This window comes from Bufo gargarizans, chromosome 3, assembly GCF_014858855.1.
Source record: "Bufo gargarizans isolate SCDJY-AF-19 chromosome 3, ASM1485885v1, whole genome shotgun sequence".
NCBI lineage: Eukaryota > Metazoa > Chordata > Amphibia > Anura > Bufonidae > Bufo > Bufo gargarizans.
In genome coordinates, this window is record NC_058082.1 from 586,661,590 (window position 1) to 586,683,451 (window position 21,862).

Sequence of the window (21,862 nt, forward strand, 5' to 3'; positions counted from 1 at the left end):
ATATCTGGCGGTGACACCACCTCCCATCTGGCATGAGATCCTAGCCAGGGAGTACCCCAGGTGTGACTCCTCTTGACTGTGCACAGCCCAGGTAGCGAAGGAGTAGGGCAGCTGCTATTGTGAATACTGCCACCATCTACCACTATTACATTTGTCCTCTACCAACATGCCTCCATCTGGGTCACTGTATATGCAAAATAGCATCACAAACAGAATGCAAAATATGTTGTATGCTGTGTAATAGACTGTGATCACCGCATCTTTTGAACACAAGCCCACCCACCAGGGAGTGGAGAGACAAGTTTTTCCAGGTGAATATACTTTGATAACCGCTGGGTGCAGGAGAATACAGGCCCAGCTACCAAGAAGCCCACAAAACAGGAGGGGTTGGACGTGCCTCATCTTGTAGTGTCATTCAATTATAGACTTTTAACCAGAGAACATGCAAAACATGGAGACTGGAGGCCAAAATTACTGTATTGTAGCAGGACCTGGCTGAATTGAGGAGGAGAAGGAGGAGTAGCCTAGAGAACCAAGGCCAGTCCCGAAGCTTGCACTTGAGGGTACTTTGGCAGCTGCAGTATCTTACAGAGCAGTCTTCACTCCAGCTGGTGCAAAATGATACTGCGCCTGTGTGGCCACATGGGAGGGCTCAAGTTATATCTGAGTTACAGGAAAAATGGGTGGCAACCACATCCATGAAAAGGTGCACTACCTCAAACCTAGAGCCAGCTTATCTAACACTATTGTTACCAGGATTGGAGATAACATCACTGTGAGCCCTGTGCTGGCACTGGCACTGCTGGAGAAATGTGTCATGGAGCCGCAGCCGCCCTGGTTCTGTTTGGACTGGAGAAATGTGCATGGCGGGGAGTCATGAAAGAGATGTTTGTGCATGTGCTGGCACTGCTGGAGAAATGTGCCATGGGGCCGTCCTGGTTACCATTGCCTTGTGTCCCGTATTCCATTTCTGCATAAATAAAGGACTATTGAAAATTATTTATAGTGTTAAAAATGTAATTAACGTATAAAGTCATGTATTTTATAGGCTTGACTTCTTTATGCAGGTTGTGAATTATACACACAATATTTCAGCGGCTCACCCCTCTTGGACTTGGATCAGGAGGTGCTCTAACAACTGACAAACCCACAGTCAGATAGCATATTGTATATAACAAAATATGGTAGGCACACCCCACCTGCAAGTATTAGATACCACAATCAATTATAAAACAGTAAATGTAGCAGTTACATATAAATTCAATAATGACATATAGTACAATAGCAGGGCCCTTTGATGGTTAAAAATAGGTCAAAACAATTCATTAAAATATATCTCATAGTCTCTGATCATGGTATTAGTGCAGAAGTGTGGTTCTTATCACCTTAAACCGATTCCTTTAGAGGATTCCTGAATTGCTGCGCTGTTAGTACAGACGCTAGTTTTAAATAGACGATAGCTGGAGTAGAGATGGGATTGCCGTGTTCCAATACTGTCATCGCCGAGACCCAGTTCCATAGATGTAGAATAGTTTAAAAAAGGGGGATCTTACCCCCATATGTGCCGCACCAGCATGGCTGGAAGAAGGGGAATTGTACCTCAATGAGCGCTACACAGGCGTAAATGGGAGAAGTGGGATCATGCCCTGATGTAAGCTGTATCGACAAAAGTCCTGCCATGGAGTGCTAGCTGCATCTGTTGCTCCTCTCCAGCTTGTACGAACTCCAGTCCCGAAGGAAATCCAGCAAACATTTAGGTGGCAGATTGTAGCAAATTGCTGAATCAGATTACCAAGCACTATTGTTAGAACAATTTTGAGAGTTACAAACTCCTTCACCAGTGGCATCGTGCCCTTCTATTGTACTATATCTCATCATTGCATTTATATAACTGCTACATTTAATGTAATGTATTATCTGTTTAATAAGCATATAATATAATTGGTTGTGGTGTCCCACAGTTGCAGGTGGGGTTGCCTACCATAATATGTTATACAGGTTGTGAATCATGTTGACCATTGCACTAGTATATGTTATTGGATGTATTTGTTTGGATATCTCTCTCTTTGCAGATGGTCATCTGTCACGCACAAATACCACATACTAACCTTTTCTGTGGTACAGTGTCAAATGCTTTGGAAAAGTCAGGATATATGACATCCATTGACTCACCCTGGTCAAGTCTAGAACTTACCTCCTCATAGAAACTGATTAAATTAGTTTGGCTGATCCCTTATGAAACCATACTGATATGGTGTTATTTGCTTATTTTCATTGAGGTGCTCCAGAACAGCATCTCTTAGGCCCCTTTCACACAAGAACGTTTTCCGCGTGGGTGCAATGTGTGACGTGAACACATAGCACCCCCACTGATTTTTTCACGCATCAGCTTTGTGCTGCGTGAAAATCGCAGCATGTTCTATATTCTGCGTTTTTCACGCAGCCCTGGCCCCATAGAAGTGAATGAGGCTTTAGTGAAAACACATTGGATCCGTAAGCAAGTGCGGATGCAATGCGTTTTTCACTGATGGTTGCTAAGAGATGTTGTTTGTAAACCTTCAGTTTTTTATCACGAGCGTGAAAAACACATCAAATCGCATTGCACCCGTGTGGAAAAAACTGAACCAAACGCGATTGCAGACAAAACTCACTGAACTTGCTTGCAAAATGGTGCGAGACTAGGGATGAGCGAACTCGAACTGTATAGTTCGGGTTCGTACCGAATTTTGGGGTGTCCGTGACACGGACCCGAACCCGGACATTTTCGTAAAAGTCCGGGTTCGGGTTCGGTGTTCGTCGCTTTCTTGGCGCTTTTGTGACGCTTTCTTGGCGCTTTTTGAAAGGCTGCAAAGCAGCCAATCAACAAGCGTCATACTACTTGCCCCAAGAGGCCATCACAGCCATGCCTACTATTGGCATGGCTGTGATTGGCCAGAGCACCATGTGACCCAGCCTCTATTTAAGCTGGAGTCACATAGCACCGCCCGTCACTCTGCTCTGATTAGCGTAGGGAGAGGTTGCGGCTGCGACAGTAGGGCGAGATTAGGCAGATTAACTCCTCCAAAGTACTTGATTATTGATCGATCTGCAGCTGTGGATCATTGAGCTGCTGATACTCAATTGCTCACTGTTTTTAGGCTGCCCAGAAAGTTTGTCAGTCACATTTTTCTGGGGTGATCGGCGGCCATTTTGTGTCTTGTGGTGCGCCAGCACAAGCTGCGACCAAGTGCATTTAACCCTCAATGGTGTGGTTGTTTTTTGGCTAAAGCCTACATCAGGGTGAAGCTGTCACACCAAGTGCATTTAACCAGCAATAGTCTGTTCATTTTTGGCCATATACTACATCAGGGGCAAGCTGCGCCTGTCACCAAGTGCATTTAACCCTCAATGGTGTGGTTGTTTTTTGGCTAAAGCCTACATCAGGGTGAAGCTGTCACACCAAGTGCATTTAACCAGCAATAGTCTGTTTATTTTTTGGCCATATACTACATCAGGGGCAAGCTGCGCCCGTCACCAAGTGCATTTAACCCTCAGTAGTGTGGTTGGTCAAGCTATCACACCAAGTGCATTTAACCAGCAATAGTCTGTTCATTTTTTGGCCATATACTAAATCAGGGGCAAGCTGCGCCCGTCACCAAGTGCATTTAACCAGCAATAGTCTGTTCATTTTTTGGCCATATACTACATCAGGGGCAAGCTGCGCCCGTCACCAAGTGCATTTAACCCTCAGTAGTGTGGTTGGTCAAGCTGTGACACCAAGTGCATTTAACCAGCAATAGTCTGTTCATTTTTTGGCCATATACTACATCAGGGGCAAGCTGCGCCCGTCACCAAGTGCATTTAACCCTCAGTAGTGTGGTTGGTCAAGCTATCACACCAAGTGCATTTAACCAGCAATAGTCTGTTCATTTTTTGGCCATATACTAAATCAGGGGCAAGCTGCGCCCGTCACCAAGTGCATTTAACCCTCAGTAGTGTGGTTGGTCAAGCTGTCACACCAAGTGCATTTAACCAGCAATAGTCTGTTCATTTTTTGGCCATATACTACATCAGGGGCAAGCTGCGCCTGTCACCAAGTGCATTTAACCCTCAATGGTGTGGTTGTTTTTTGGCTAAAGCCTACATCAGGGTGAAGCTGTCACACCAAGTGCATTTAACCAGCAATAGTCTGTTCATTTTTTGGCCATATACTAAATCAGGGGCAAGCTGCGCCCGTCACCAAGTGCATTTAACCCTCAGTAGTGTGGTTGGTCAAGCTATCACACCAAGTGCATTTAACCAGCAACAGTCTGTTCATTTTTTGGCCATATACTAAATCAGGGGCAAGCTGCGCCCGTCACCAAGTGCATTTAACCCTCAGTAGTGTGGTTGGTCAAGCTGTCACACCAAGTGCATTTAACCAGCAATAGTCTGTTCATTTTTTGGCCATATACTACATCAGGGGCAAGCTGCGCCTGTCACCAAGTGCATTTAACCCTCAATGGTGTGGTTGTTTTTTGGCTAAAGCCTACATCAGGGTGAAGCTGTCACACCAAGTGCATTTAACCAGCAATAGTCTGTTCATTTTTTAGCCATATACTAAATCAGGGGCAAGCTGCGCCCGTCACCAAGTGCATTTAACCCTCAGTAGTGTGGTTGGTCAAGCTATCACACCAAGTGCATTTAACCAGCAACAGTCTGTTCATTTTTTGGCCATATACTAAATCAGGGGCAAGCTGCGCCCGTCACCAAGTGCATTTAACCAGCAATAGTCTGTTCATTTTTTGGCCATATACTACATCAGGGGCAATCTGCGCCCGTCACCAAGTGCATTTAACCCTCAGTAGTGTGGTTGGTCAAGCTATCACACCAAGTGCATTTAACCAGCAATAGTCTGTTCATTTTTTGGCCATATACTAAATCAGGGGCAAGCTGCGCCCGTCAAGAAGTGCATTTAACCAGCAATAGTCTGTTCATTTTTTGGCCATATACTACATCAGGGGCAAGCTGCGCCCGTCACCAAGTGCATTTAACCCTCAGTAGTGTGGTTGGTCAAGCTATCACACCAAGTGCATTTAACCAGCAATAGTCTGTTAATTTTTTGGCCATATACTAAATCAAGGGCAAGCTGCGCCCGTCACCAAGTGCATTTAACCAGCAATAGTCTGTTCATTTTTTGGCCATATACTACATCAGGGGCAAGCTGCGCCCGTCACCAAGTGCATTTAACCCTCAGTAGTGTGGTTGGTCAAGCTATCACACCAAGTGCATTTAACCAGCAATAGTCTGTTCATTTTTTGGCCATATACTACATCAGGGGCAAGCTGCGCCCGTCACCAAGTGCATTTAACCCTCAGTAGTGTGGTTGGTCAAGCTGTGACACCAAGTGCATTTAACCAGCAATAGTCTGTTCATTTTTTGGCCATATACTACATCAGGGGCAAGCTGCGCCCGTCACCAAGTGCATTTAACCAGCAATAGTGTGGTTATTTTTTGGCCATATCCCAGTCTAATTCTGTCACTAAATCCATACCGGTCACCCAGCGCCTAAATACTAGGCCTCAAATTTATATCCCGCTAAATCTGTCTTTACCGCTGTCCTGTTGTGGCTGGGCAAGTTATTTAGTGTCCGTCAAAGCACATTTTTTGTTAAGGGTTGAAATACAATTCCCAATTTAGCAATTTCATAATTTAGTGGTTTCTGCTATATCAGAGCTATTTGAAATCTATCCCTAAAAGGGTATATAATATTCAAGGTGCACATAGGGTCATTCAGAATAACTTCACACACACGCTACTGTGCATTTCCAAGTCCAATTCTGTTAGTAAATCCATACCGGTCACCCAGCGCCTAAATACTAGGCCTCAAATTTATATCCCACTAAATCCCTCGTTACCGCTGTCCTGTTGTGGCTGGGAAAGTTATTTAGTGTCTGTCAAAGCACATTTTTTGTTCTGGGTTGAAATACAATTCCCAATTTAGCAATTTCATAATTTAGTGGTTTCTGCTATATCAGAGCTATTTGAAATCTATCCCTAAAAGGGTATATAATATTCAAGGTGCACATAGGGTCATTCAGAATAACTTCACACACACGCTACTGTGCATTTCCAAGTCCAATTCTGTTAGTAAATCCATACCGGTCACCCAGCGCCTAAATACTAGGCCTCAAATTTATATCCCGCTAAATCTCTCGTTACCGCTGTCCTGTTGTGGCTGGGAAAGTTATTTAGTGTCTGTCAAAGCACATTTTTTGTTCTGGGTTGAAATACAATTCCCAATTTAGCAATTTCATAATTTAGTGGTTTCTGCTATATCAGAGCTATTTGAAATCTATCCCTAAAAGGGTATATAATATTCAAGGTGCACATAGGGTCATTCAGAATAACTTCACACACACGCTACTGTGCATTTCCAAGTCCAATTCTGTTAGTAAATCCATACCGGTCACCCAGCGCCTAAATACTAGGCCTCAAATTTATATCCCGCTAAATCTCTCGTTACCGCTGTCCTGTTGTGGCTGGGAAAGTTATTTAGTGTCCGTCAAAGCACATTTTTTGTTCTGGGTTGAAATACAATTCCCAATTTAGCAATTTCATAATTTAGTGGTTTCTGCTATATCAGAGCTATTTGAAATCTATCCCTAAAAGGGTATATAATATTCAAGGTGCACATAGGGTCATTCAGAATAACTTCACACACACGCTACTGTGCATTTCCAAGTCTAATTCTGTCACTAAATCCATACCGGTCACCCAGCGCCTAAATACTAGGCCTCAAATTTATATCCCGCTAAATCTCTCGTTACCGCTGTCCTGTTGTGGCTGGGAAAGTTATTTAGTGTCCGTCAAAGCACATTTTTTGTTCTGGGTTGAAATACAATTCCCAATTTAGCAATTTCATAATTTAGTGGTTTCTGCTATATCAGAGCTATTTGAAATCTATCCCTAAAAGGGTATATAATATTCAAGGTGCACATAGGGTCATTCAGAATAACTTCACACACACGCTACTGTGCATTTCCAAGTCCAATTCTGTTAGTAAATCCATACCGGTCACCCAGCGCCTAAATACTAGGCCTCAAATTTATATCCCGCTAAATCTCTCGTTACCGCTGTCCTGTTGTGGCTGGGAAAGTTATTTAGTTCATTCAACTCAAAGTTGAATGAACCTCTCCTCTGTCTGGGTGCCGGGGCCTAAATATATGCCAATGGACTGTTCCAATGTTGGGTGACGTGAAGCCTGATTCTCTGCTATGACATGCAGAATGATTCTCTGCTGACATGAAGCCAGATCCTCTGTTACGGGACCTCTCTCCTCTGCCTGGGTGCTGGGCCTAAATTTATGAAAATGGACTCTTACAGTGGTGGGTGACGTGAAGCCTGATTCTCTGCTATGATATGAAGACTGATTCTCTGCTGACATGAAGCCAGATTGTCTGTTACGGGACCTCTCTCCTCTGCCTGGGTGCTGGGCCTAAATATATGCCAATGGACTGTTGCAGTGGTGGCTGACGTGAAGCCTCATTCTCTGCTATGACATGCAGACTAATTCTCTGCTGACATGAAGTCAGATCCTCTGTTACGGGACCTCTCTCCTCTGCCTGGGTGCTGGGCCTAAACTTATGAAAATGGACTCTTACAGTGGTGGGTGACGTGAAGCCTCATTCTCTGCTATGACATGCAGACTAATTCTCTGCTGACATGAAGCCAGATTGTCTGTTACGGGACCTCTCTCCTCTGCCTGGGTGCTGGGCCTAAATTTATGAAAATGGACTCTTACAGTGGTGGGTGACGTGAAGCCTGATTCTATGCTATGACATGAAGACTGATTCTCTGCTGACATGAAGCCAGATTGTCTGTTACGGGACCTCTCTCCTCTGCCTGGGTGCTGGGCCTAAATATATGCCAATGGACTGTTGCAGTGGTGGCTGACGTGAAGCCTCATTCTCTGCTATGACATGCAGACTAATTCTCTGCTGACATGAAGCCAGATTCTCTGTTACGGGACCTCTCTCCTCTGCCTGGGTTCCGGGGCCTAAATATCTGAGAATGGACTGTTCCAGTGGTGGGTGACGGGAAGCCAGATTCTCTGCTATGGGACCTCTCTCCAATTGATTTTGGTTAATTTTTATTTATTTAATTTTTATTTTAATTCATTTCCCTATCCACATTTGTTTGCAGGGGATTTACCTACATGTTGCTGCCTTTTGCAGCCCTCTAGCCCTTTCCTGGGCTGTTTTACAGCCTTTTTAGTGCCGAAAAGTTCGGGTCCCCATTGACTTCAATCGGGTTCGGGTTCGGGACGAAGTTCGGATCGGGTTCGGATCCCGAACCCGAACATTTTCGGGAAGTTCGGCCGAACTTCTCGAACCCGAACATCCAGGTGTTCGCTCAACTCTATGCGAGACCTAATCTGTCACGCTTGTGTGAAACAGGCCTCAGAAAACCTTCAAACTGTTTACTCACAACAGATGTTAGATTCACTAGTCTACAGTTTGCAGACTCAGTTTTTTAATCTCTTTTTGAATATTGGCACCAGATTTGCTAAGCATCAATCCTGTGGAATGATCCCTGTCAATATAGAGTCCTTAACACCTTCCCAACATCTGCTGTAGATGTATGGCAGACGTCGGATCTTAAAGAAAGAAAGATAGCTAGCGGGTGTCTGCTGTGTCATAGAGCAGACACCCGCAGCTAATGTCCACAATCGGTGGTAATGTTGATGACGGACACTTAACCCCTCAGATGCCACGGTTAAATGTGACCATCGGCACATCCAGTAGTGCATGCTTCATGGGCAGGATCTCCGCCAGGGAAGGCGTTCCTTGAAAGTAATGAACCTGAGTCTGTATTAGGCTGCCAGGCTTATTACTTGTATATTACAATTCAGGCCAGCAGGTGGCAGCACTGAATTATAATATGACAATTTCTGTAGGATAATTGAGAAAATTCCATTACTCTATAAAAATGGCAATCTTATAATTGCATGTTGTATATAAAAAAACAAATCACCCCCTTTCACAAAATAAAAATACTTAAACAATAAAAAAATCAACATCATGGACATTGCTCTATGTGAAAACACCTGCACTATTAAAATATGAAAAAGCTTTTCCCATATTGTGAATGGTGTAACGGAAAAACATAAAAATGCCCGATTTGCTGTTTTTTCATCATTTAACCTCCCAAAATATTTAATAAAAAGTGACAAAAAAGTCTTGCTTACTGTAAAATTGTATTATCAAAAACCATAGGTCATCCCGTAAAAATGTAGCATATATGTAGATATAACTATAAAAATATTATGGTGGTCAGAATATGGCGATCAAACTAACAAAATATTTTTTTTTCAAAAGTCCTTTATTTTCAGTATTAAAACACAAGAAAAATTATATAAGTGTGGTATCGCCGTTTAGGTACAGACCTAGAGAATGAAGAGCACAATGAATAAGATAATGTGAAATAAGGCATCTGGCCTCAATAATCAGTTTCCACACGATTGGATTTATTTATTTATTGGGGTTGTTCAATTTACTTAACCAGCATACAAGTGATCAGTAAACCAATACACAGGGTAGTGCACAAAATGATCTGTGAATGATAACATAATATTAGGCGTCAGGCCTCAACCATTCATTTTCCTTATTTATGTCTCCACATGTTTCCAATCAAAATATTTTTGGGGGTTATGGAATTTATTAAAGCCAGCATATATGTGATAACCACAGCAATACACAGGGTAGCGCACAAAAGTATCTGTGAGTGATAACGAACTTATGCTTAATTCTGTTTAATTTGGTCTCCACGTGGTCCCAATCAATTTTTGTTGTTGAAATTCTAAAAACCACCATATACGTGATTGCTACACAAAAACACAGGGTAACGCACAACATTATCTGTAAGGCCCAAAAATGTCAGGACTACAGACGGATTCCCAACAAATGACCCAGACCCAGAATGTGGGTAGTAACATCAACAGCTATGCTGCCAGAGTTAGTAGTAGTAGGCCACAGTTGTCTCTGGCTTCGGAAAGGCGCAGCATTATGGTTGAGGAGCATTAGGAGTTTCTGCTATTTTCCTTATATTGAGCATATGGGTAATGAGATTTAATGAACGGCACAGATTTCTTCATTCGCATCGATCAATGTGGATGAAAAAATCTCTGACAAAAAATGTGCAAAAAAAAAAAAAAAGAGGGGAAAGGCGTCTGCCAGGACATAGGAGCTCCGCCCAACATCCAAACCCACTCAGCCCGTATGCCCTGGCAAACCCGATTTCTCCATTCACATCAATCGATGTGGATGAATAAATCATTGCCGGAATTTTTAATTTATTTTTTTATATAAAAAGTGTTTGCCAAAGCATATGAACATCGCCCATCAGCTCATAAGCCTCGACAAACATATCTTTTTTACTGCAGAGGAAAAATCTCATCTTGCAGCGCCACATACAGCGACTTTTGCTTCTGTCAGAATGCACATCATTGCTGCAGCTGGTCGATCGGTTGGTCCACCTAGAAGGTAAAAAAAAAAAACTGGCCGCAACGCAATAAATTTATTAACATTAACTTTATATAACATTTGAAACAGAACATTAACTTTTATAAACTCTATTGAACTTTTGGAACATTAACTTTTTTGCTTACCTGTGATTTTTGTTTTTGTTTTTTACCTTTATAGGACAAACCTCTCCTTCCCTATGGGACAATGTGCAAAGCGCAAAGCGCCCAGAGATGTGGCGAAGTACATTATGCACTTTGTCCCAGGTGAAAGGAGAAGTTTGCAGCAGCTCTGTGTGAAAGGGCCCTAAGAGCCCTGTGTGCCTGTCCTGTGTCACGCAATCCCTATACTGAGTGTACCTGTGTGGTACTTCCGGAAACACTCCCCTAAGCATAGGGCAGGGTGGTCAGGGCAGTCAGGACAGAAATAGCGGGTGTCACGCCTTATTCCACTCCTGCTACAGACACGACATCTTTTTCGGGGTGACGCTTGGGTTGAGGTACCAGCAACAACATTGGGATAATGTCACTTGTGTAGATGGCTCACTACACTAGTGGTTGGGGCCACAGAACCTCCTGGATACAGTAGGTTCTCGATGATCTTTTCCTGAAATTTGAGGAAGGATAGTGTTCTCCCAGCCTTACTGTAGAGAGCAAAACTATTGTACATTGCCAATTGAATTAGGTATACAGACACCTTCTTATACCAGCGTCTGGTCCTGCGGGAGAGTAAATAAGGAGCCAACATCTGGTCATTGAAGTCCACCCCTCCCATGAGCAAATTATAGTCATGGGCCAAGAGGGGCTTTTCAATGGCTCCAGTTGCTCGTTCAATTTGTATTGTTGTGTCTGTGTGAATGGAGGAGAGCATGTAAAAGTCATGCTTGTCTCTCCATTTCACCGCAAGCAGTTCTTCGTTACACAAGGTAGCCCTCTCCCCCTTGCAAGACAGGTGGTAACGAGCCATTGGGGGAAGCCCCGGCAACTAGGTCGCGCGGTGCCACAGCATCTGTTCTAGAAACAAATGCCTGAAGAGGAGCACACTTGTGTAGAAATTCTCCACATAAAGATAGTACCCCTTGCCAAATAAGGGTGACACCAAGTCCCAGACTGTCTTCCCACTGCTCCCCAGGTGGTCAGGGCAACCAACCAGCTCCAGGGTCTGATCTTTACCCTTATAGACATGAAATTAGTGCATATAGCCTGTGGCCCTTTCACAGAGCTTATACAATTTGATCCCATACCGGGCGTGCTTGCTTGGGATGTATTGTTTGAAGCCAAGGCGCCCGGTAAAATGTATCAGAGACTCGTCTATGCAGATGTTTTGCTCAGGGGTATACAAATCTGCAAATTTGGTGTTAAAGTGGTCTATGAGGGGCCGAATTTTGTGGAGCCGGTCAAAAGCTGGGTGGCCTCTGGGACGAGAGGTGCTGTTGTCACTAAAGTTCAGGAAACGCAGGATAGTCTCAAATCGTGTCCTGGACATGGCAACAGAGAACATGGGAATGTGATGAATTGGGTTTGTGGACTTTTTTGTCAGGCCCATGTTGAGGAGAAGGCCCAGAAAAGTTTTAAATTCGCAAACTTGGACGGGTTTCCACCGTAAAGACTGGGCATAAAAGCTTCCCGGGTTGGCGGCTATAAATTGAGTGGCATACCGGTTTGTTTTTGCCACGACTAGGTCAAAGAGCTCCACAGTAAAGAACAGCTCAAATAACCCCAGTGCCGATCCGATCTGAGCTGTCTCAACCCAAACTCCAGACTGGGCGGTGAAAGGGGGAACTACTGGTGTGGCTGAAGATGGGGGCTGCCAATCAGGGTTTGCCAGCACCTCAGGGACTCTAGGGGCTCTATGGGCCTGTCTGTGCGGTGGCTGCGACGGGGGAACTGCACGTGCCACCGTACCAGCTTTAACTGCCCTTCTGGTGCTCGCCACTTCACCATGTTCTACGGCAGTGCTGGTACTAGGTCCAGGATGGGCTGCGCTGCTGGTGTATGCCTCACCACGTAATCCGACAGCGCCAGCCCCACTCTGCTGTCCTTGAAGTGGATCCTGCACAACCTGTGGTCTAGCAACACGGGGCTGGTTGGTATCAGGGACCTCAACCTCGTCCGAAATTTGGGTGAGACTGCTACTGCTTTCTACAGGTTTGTATTCTGACCCGCTGGATTCGTCAGATGAGGGTTCCCATTCCTCATCCGACTGGGTCAGAAGCCTGTAGGCCTCTTCAGAAGAATACCCCTTACTTGCCATTTGGTCAACTAAATTTAGGGGGTATTCCCTGAGACTATCCAAGAAAAAAAGCAAGCCTGTCTTACAAATGGGAGGCTAGCGAAGTACAGGAAGCCGCTGCGATTGATAAAAAATATCAAAACTGATTTTTTTTATCGCCGCAGCGCTTGTGTAGTGATTGCGCATTGATAAAAAAAAAAAATTGTCACTGCAGCGGGGCGTGCGTGGGTGAACGCACGTGTGGGCGACCGATCAGGCCTGATCGGGCAAACAATGCGTTTTGGGTGGAGGGCGAACTAAGGTGACACTAATACTATTTATAGATCTGACTGTGATGAGTTCTAATCACTTACAGATTCTATAAAAGTACCAATGCTGATTAGTGATACGCTAATCAGTGAATCAGTGACTGCGGTGGGGTGGGCTGGGCGCTAACCGATGCTAACTACCTACCAAAGGAGCCTAACCTAACCTAAAACCTAACCATCAATACTGGCGGAAAAAAAAGTGACAGTTTACACTGATCACTTTTTTCCCTTTCACTAGTGATTGACAGGGGTGATCAAGGGGTTAATTGGGGTGATGGGGGGTGACCTGGGTCTAAATGTGTAGTGTTTTGTGCACTTACAGTGATCTGTGCTCTTTGCTGGAACCAACCGACGAAAAGGAACCCGCAGAGAGCACAGAAGCCATTTAACACATTATTAGTGTTGAGCGCGAATATTCGAATATCGATTTTTTGGGGGGGGAATATTGGCACTTCGCTAATTCTCGAATATTTTGAATATAGTGCTATAAATTCGATATTTAGAATATTTTTTATTTTTTTTTATTGTTATAAGTAGTAAGAGTAGAGATGTTTCGTCAAAGTGACAGGTACCACGCCCCTTTTTACACGCCCCCTTTTATATAGCTTGATATAAATTTGATATCAAAGCTGCTATAAAATTGATATCGTCTGGTATTGGATTTATATAGTTTGATACTAGTTTATAATGGCACTTCTCAGATGTCTGCTAGACTGCAGCTCATATATTAGCACCTCTTAAATGTTTGACTAAACAAACCTTTTCTAATGCAACGACCTATTGCCGGCAGATGGCTTAATTAAAGAGTTTCCCAGCCCATGCCACCCGATCTGCGTCTCAGATGTCTGCTAAAATGCTTCTCATATATTGGCATCTCTTAGAAGTTTGATAAATTGCAGAACACAAATGTCTTTAAACATATTTCTAAAAGCTATTTTCCCAGATCTGTCACAGTCTCTATTTGTGTAAACAAACCTGGCCTAATTCCAGATTTTTCCCAGACTTCTCACAAACGAGCGGCTATACAAGGGCATGACCTCTGTCATGGATATCAAAAACACAGCTTTTAGGCCGGCCAAGCGATTTATCCTGGTAATCGATACTTTTTCTACAGACAGTCTCATTAAAACAGCTGGCCGTTTTCCCACGGTCTCTGAGATATAAAAGCTACCCAGTTTTATATGAATTTGATATGTATTTATATCAATTCAAGTTGATAACTTGATAAGTTTCATTTAAATAAAATTCAAAAGACCCAGCTAAGGCCTTTTTAAAAAACATCATAAGGTTTTGATATAAAATTAAGATAACTTACATTTAAATAAATGCAAAAAGACGCCATTTTTCCACGGCCTGTATTCATATACTTGATTTTAACCCCCCTTATAAAATCTCATTTTATATAAAACTTCATAAAGGAGTCGCAAAATATCTCCTTAAGATATAAAAGCTACCCAGTTTTATATGAATTTGATATGAATTTATATCAATTCATATTGATAAGTTGATAAGTTTCATTTATGAATTAATCTTAATTCATAAAAGGACTATAATAAAACATATAAATTCTTATAAACATAATTTAACTAGTATAATTTAATTAGGTATTATAAATAATATTTTTGCAATTTATAACATTCATATAAAGGCTAAACACTTTGATATCTCTTTATATCATTATAACATTCATATAAAGGCTAAACACTTTGATATCTCTTTATATCATTATAACATTCATATAAAGGCTAAACACTTTGATATCTCTTTATATCTAATTTAAATAATTTTTTATTTTTTTTTCTTTGTTGCTAATCAATATGCTAATCGCTACCACCTGACATGTTTTACAACACGGACAGCCTATATAAACAGGGGCCAGGCTCTGCAAGGCTATCACAGAGAGACTCGGGCAAATAGACGCAGAGACCAGCAAGGCATAACACATTTAAAGGTTTGAGCCATTTGCACTTGTGCATTTAAAGCTTTCACTATTTTGAATATGCATTATTTTATCTGTCGCTATGTAACGTTGCTTATTTATATTCGTAATGCTTTACTAACTGGCTTTTTTTTTTCTTTTACCACATGCAAATGAGATTATATTTTAACTAGCAATATCTTTCACTATTTATTCAATATGTCTTATTTTAGCTATGTGTACATGCCGACAAATACCACAACTATCTAAATTCTAGCAATCTATCGATCTATACACCTATACAGCTATCTATCTATCTATCTATCTATGTATCTATCTCTTATAGCTAGCAACCTATCTAGCTATCTATACATCTATCCGTCTATCTATGTGTCTATCTAATCTATCTGTCTAGCTATATAGCTAGCTATCTAGCTCGCCACCCATCTAATACATATCTGTCTATCTATCTAGCTCTCCAGATATCTGTTAGCTATCTACATAGCTATCTAACGAACCATTTACTTATCTATGTATACATATAGCCAACTACACCCAACTATCTAATATCTATCTATCTATCTATCTATCTATCTATCTATCTAACTATCTAGCTTTACATCTCCCTGTTAGCTAGATACATAGCTTTCTATCCATGTATACATACCGCCAAATACCACGTTTAACTAACAATATACATTTCGTTTAGATGGAATCGTACCAAGATTTGTGGGGGGATGACAACATGCCTGAAGCGCAGATGCTTATGGCGGTCGATGATTACTATGAGTCGTACATTAGCGGAGGTGGTGCGCAATTGTTTTCAGACGATTCGCCCAGTATGGGGCTAGTTCATACGTATATTTCAAGCGAACCCGATTACAATCCGACATCACCTTGCCTACCCGGTAAGTATAAACAGCTTATGCTTTTATTACATATGTAGTTTTAGAGCTCGCTATATTTCATGTACATTTATTACAGACACCCAAATCCGCGACATTTTAGAAATTGCGACCAGAGACGTTGATACTGAAAATACAGTAAATACAAACATTGAAGTTAACAGCAACAACAATTCTGGCGCGCTAAAAGAGAACGATCCGTCGCGAGTTATCGATCTCACAACCCCAGGGCGCCCTGAAATGAAACAGACGACCAGACTAGCCAGAACACGTAAGGCTCGATCGACTTCTTTTATGTTGGCTGTTTTAAACATTATCTATATTTCTAATACACTTTTTTAAAACACAGCGCTGGAAAGAAAAGTGTATACAATTGATGACATCGCGACACTCTCCGAGGCGGGCCTACAAAAGCCTAGCAAGTGGGGCAAAGAGCGTAAGGATCAAAATGCATTGCGGCTGTAATATATTTTAAACAATCGATATAAGTCTAATACTTTCTTTAAATGCAGCGTTGAAAAGAAAAATGGCCACGACAGGCGGCGCCAAAACGGTATCAAAGAAAGCTAACACAAAGGGTAAGGATCCCGCTACAGCGGCTCAAAAAAACTATGTCTATAACTTTTAAGCGGTTATAAAACAATGATGTTTAATCAAACCTTGTAATTTAAAGTTTTTCAGCTGCCGGGTAGTAGCGCACGGACCAACAGAACTGTTTCATGCCCCGAACCACCAGAGGCGATCACCAACGCCCGCCTGTTGGGTAGTAGCGTACGTACCAACAGAACAGCTTCATTCACCGAACCACCAGAGGCGATCACTAACGCCCGCGACAGTTGGCTTGCGGAAAATACAGCAATGTCGGTCATCCGTTGTCCTGATGCCCGTAAGTTAATATTACACGGGGTGCTCTGTTGTAATTAGCGCCGCTTGATGTTCTTAAGACATACAGCTGGCGGCTTGTCTTTAAATTTTTAATAAAAGCCATAATGACATATATAGTTATCAGTCTATCTATCTATCTATCTATCTATCTATCTATCTATCGATATACCCATTTATCTAGCTATGTAGCGATACATCTAAATAACACAACTATATAAATTCTAGCATTTTTTTATATTTTTATAATAGCACTTTAATTATAGCGCTTTAAAATTCTTAATACTGTATCTTAATGTTTGTCTTTAATTTTCAGCCAAAAGAAAACAAAACAACAAAGCCCGAATCGCTAAAGAGAGACAACGCTCGACCACTAAACAGCATCAGGAGCGGTTTTCGCCGATAGCGGGAGTTCTAACAACACCGCTGCCGGGTCTGCAGAGTGGTGAGCCAACTAGCGTAATAAATGATATTACAGCTTTATGCGACATAACACCAGCACCCAATACACAGGATGTAGTACCTTGTAAAAAGCGCATCACATTTGATACGCCAGACACATGCAGCAACGTACAACAGATAAGCGAACCCCAACAGCGAGACGCACCTCTTGTCCATTCCTGTTATTGTCGGGGTGGAAAGACGTACGACGCGTTGAGGGATATCGCGAAATGTAATGACAAAATGGCACGCGTGGCGTTGCATTTAAAATGTTACGTTAAAGACTCTACGTCTCTAGCGTTTAACAGTCCCAACAAAAATACTGAGGGACAAATACACGCTACGCGTGACAAATGCAGACGACTGATTACTAGGGATGAGCGAACTCGAACTGTATAGTTCGGGTTCGTACCGAATTTTGGGGTGTCCGTGACACGGACCCGAACCCGGACATTTTCGTAAAAGTCCGGGTTCGGGTTCGGTGTTCGTCGCTTTCTTCGCGCTTTTGTGACGCTTTCTTGGCGCTTTTTGAAAGGCTGCAAAGCAGCCAATCAACAAGCGTCATACTACTTGCCCCAAGAGGCCATCACAGCCATGCCTACTATTGGCATGGCTGTGATTGGCCAGAGCACCATGTGACCCAGCCTCTATTTAAGCTGGAGTCACATAGCGCCGCCCGTCACTCTGCTCTGATTAGCGTAGGGAGAGGTTGCGGCTGCGACAGTAGGGCGAGATTAGGCAGATTAACTCCTCCAAAGGACTTGATTAACTGATCGATCTGCAGCTGTGGATCATTGAGCTGCTGATCCTCAATTGCTCACTGTTTTTAGGCTGCACAGACCGTTTGTCAGTCTCATTTTTCTGGGGTGATCGGCGGCCATTTTGTGTCTTGTGGTGCGCCAGCACAAGCTGCGACCAAGTGCATTTAACCCTCAATGGTGTGGTTGTTTTTTGGCTAAAGCCTACATCAGGGTGAAGCTGTCACACCAAGTGCATTTAACCAGCAATAGTCTGTTCATTTTTTGGCCATATACAAAATCAGGGGCAAGCTGCGCCTGTCACCAAGTGCATTTAACCCTCAATGGTGTGGTTGTTTTTTGGCTAAAGCCTACATCAGGGTGAAGCTGTCACACCAAGTGCATTTAACCAGCAATAGTCTGTTCATTTTTTGGCCATATACAAAATCAGGGGCAAGCTGCGCCTGTCACCAAGTGCATTTAACCCTCAATGGTGTGGTTGTTTTTTGGCTAAAGCCTACATCAGGGTGAAGCTGTCACACCAAGTGCATTTAACCAGCAATAGTCTGTTCATTTTTTGGCCATATACAAAATCAGGGGCAAGCTGCGCCTGTCACCAAGTGCATTTAACCCTCAATGGTGTGGTTGTTTTTTGGCTAAAGCCTACATCAGGGTGAAGCTGTCACACCAAGTGCATTTAACCAGCAATAGTCTGTTCATTTTTTGGCCATATCCCAGTCTAATTCTGTCACTAAATCCATACCGGTCACCCAGCGCCTAAATACTAGGCCTCAAATTTATATCCAGCTAAATCTGTCCCTAGTGCTGTAGCTGGGCGAGTTATTTAGTGTCCGTTCAAGCACATTTCTTGTTCTGGGTTGAAATACAATTCCCAATTTAGCAATTTCATAATTTAGTGGTTCCTGCTATATCAGAGCTATTTGAAATCTATCCCAAAAAGGGTATATAATATTGAAGGTGCACATTGGGTCATTCAGAATAACTTCACACACACCCGCTACTGTGTATTTCCAAGTCTAATTCTGTCACTAAACCCATACCTGTCACCCAGCGCCTAAATACTAGGCCTCAAATTTAAATCCCTCTAAATCTCTCGTTACCCACCGCTGTACTGTTGTTGCTGGGCAAGATATTTAGTGTCCGTCAAAGCACATTTTTTGTTCTGGGTTGAAGTACAATTCCCAATTTAGCAATTTCATAATTTAGTGGTTTCTGCTATATCAGAGCTATTTGAAATCTATCCCTAAAAGGGTATATAATATTGAAGGTGCACATAGGGTCATTCAGAATAACTTCACACACACGCTTCTGTGCATTTCCAAGTCTAATTCTGTCACTAAATCCATACCGGTGACCCAGCGCCTAAATACTAGGCCTCAAATTTAAATCCCTCTAAATCTCTCGTTACCCACCACTGTACTGTTGTTGCTGGGCAAGATATTTAGTGTCCGTCAAAGCACATTTTTTGTTCTGGGTTGAAGTACAATTCCCAATTTAGCAATTTCATAATTTAGTGGTTCCTGCTATATCAGAGCTATTTGAAATCTATCCCAAAAAGGGTATATAATATTGAAGGTGCACATTGGGTCATTTAGAATAACTTCACACACACCCGCTACTGTGTATTTCCAAGTCTAATTCTGTCACTAAACCCATACCTGTCACCCAGCGCCTAAATACTAGGCCTCAAATTTAAATCCCTCTAAATCTCTCGTTACCCACCGCTGTACTGTTGTTGCTGGGCAAGATATTTAGTGTCCGTCAAAGCACATTTTTTGTTCTGGGTTGAAGTACAATTCCCAATTTAGCAATTTCATAATTTAGTGGTTTCTGCTATATCAGAGCTATTTGAAATCTATCCCTAAAAGGGTATATAATATTGAAGGTGCACATAGGGTCATTCAGAATAACTTCACACACACGCTTCTGTGCATTTCCAAGTCTAATTCTGTCACTAAATCCATACCGGTGACCCAGCGCCTAAATACTAGGCCTCAAATTTAAATCCCTCTAAATCTCTCGTTACCCACCGCTGTACTGTTGTTGCTGGGCAAGATATTTAGTGTCCGTCAAAGCACATTTTTTGTTCTGGGTTGAAGTACAATTCCCAATTTAGCAATTTCATAATTTAGTGGTTTCTGCTATATCAGAGCTATTTGAAATCTATCCCTAAAAGGGTATATAATATTGAAGGTGCACATAGGGTCATTCAGAATAACTTCACACACACGCTTCTGTGCATTTCCAAGTCTAATTCTGTCACTAAATCCATACCGGTGACCCAGCGCCTAAATACTAGGCCTCAAATTTAAATCCCTCTAAATCTCTCGTTACCCACCACTGTACTGTTGTTGCTGGGCAAGATATTTAGTGTCCGTCAAAGCACATTTTTTGTTCTGGGTTGAAGTACAATTCCCAATTTAGCAATTTCATAATTTAGTGGTTCCTGCTATATCAGAGCTATTTGAAATCTATCCCAAAAAGGGTATATAATATTGAAGGTGCACATTGGGTCATTCAGAATAACTTCACACACACCCGCTACTGTGTATTTCCAAGTCTAATTCTGTCACTAAACCCATACCTGTCACCCAGCGCCTAAATACTAGGCCTCAAATTTAAATCCCTCTAAATCTCTCGTTACCGCTGTACTGTTGTAGCTGGGAAAGTTATTTAGTGCCCGTCAAAGCACATTTTTTGTTCTGGGTTGAAGTACAATTCCCAATTTAGCAATTTCATAATTTAGTGGTTCCTGCTATATCAGAGCTATTTGAAATCTATCCCAAAAAGGGTATATAATATTCAAGGTGCACATTGGGTCATTCAGAATAACTTCACACACACGCTTCTGTGCATTTCCAAGTCTAATTCTGTCACTAAATCCATACCGGTCACCCAGCGCCTAAATACTAGGCCTCAAATTTATATCCCGCTGAATTTGAATACAATACATTGGGCCAAATAATATATTTGTTGTTGTGGTGAACCATAACAATGAGAAAAACATCTAGTAAGGGACGCGGACGTGGACATGGTCGTGGTGGTGTTAGTGGACCCTCTGGTGCTGGGAGAGGACGTGGCCGTTCTGCCACATCCACACGTCCTAGTGTACCAACTACCTCAGGTCCCAGTAGCCGCCAGAATTTACAGCGATATATGGTGGGGCCCAATGCCGTTCTAAGGATGGTAAGGCCTGAGCAGGTACAGGCATTAGTCAATTGGGTGGCCGACAGTGGATCCAGCACGTTCACATTATCTCCCACCCAGTCTTCTGCAGAAAGCGCACAGATGGCGCCTGAAAACCAACCCCATCAGTCTGTCACATCACCCCCATGCATACCAGGGAAACTGTCTCAGCCTCAAGTTATGCAGCAGTCTCTTATGCTGTTTGAAGACTCCGCTGGCAGGGTTTCCCAAGGGCATCCACCTAGCCCTTCCCCAGCGGTGAAAGACATAGAATGCACTGACGCACAACCACTTATGTTTCCTGATGATGAGGACATGGGAATACCACCTCAGCATGTCTCTGATGATGACGAAACACAGGTGCCAACTGCTGCGTCTTTCTGCAGTGTGCAGACTGAACAGGAGGTCAGGGATCAAGACTGGGTGGAAGACGATGCAGGGGACGATGAGGTCCTAGACCCCACATGGAATGAAGGTCGTGCCACTGACTTTCACAGTTCGGAGGAAGAGGCAGTGGTGAGACCGAGCCAACAGCGTAGCAAAAGAGGGAGCAGTGGGCAAAAGCAGAACACCCGCCGCCAAGAGACTCCGCCTGCTACTGACCGCCGCCATCTGGGACCGAGCACCCCAAAGGCAGCTTCAAGGAGTTCCCTGGCATGGCACTTCTTCAAACAATGTGCTGACGACAAGACCCGAGTGGTTTGCACGCTGTGCCATCAGAGCCTGAAGCGAGGCATTAACGTTCTGAACC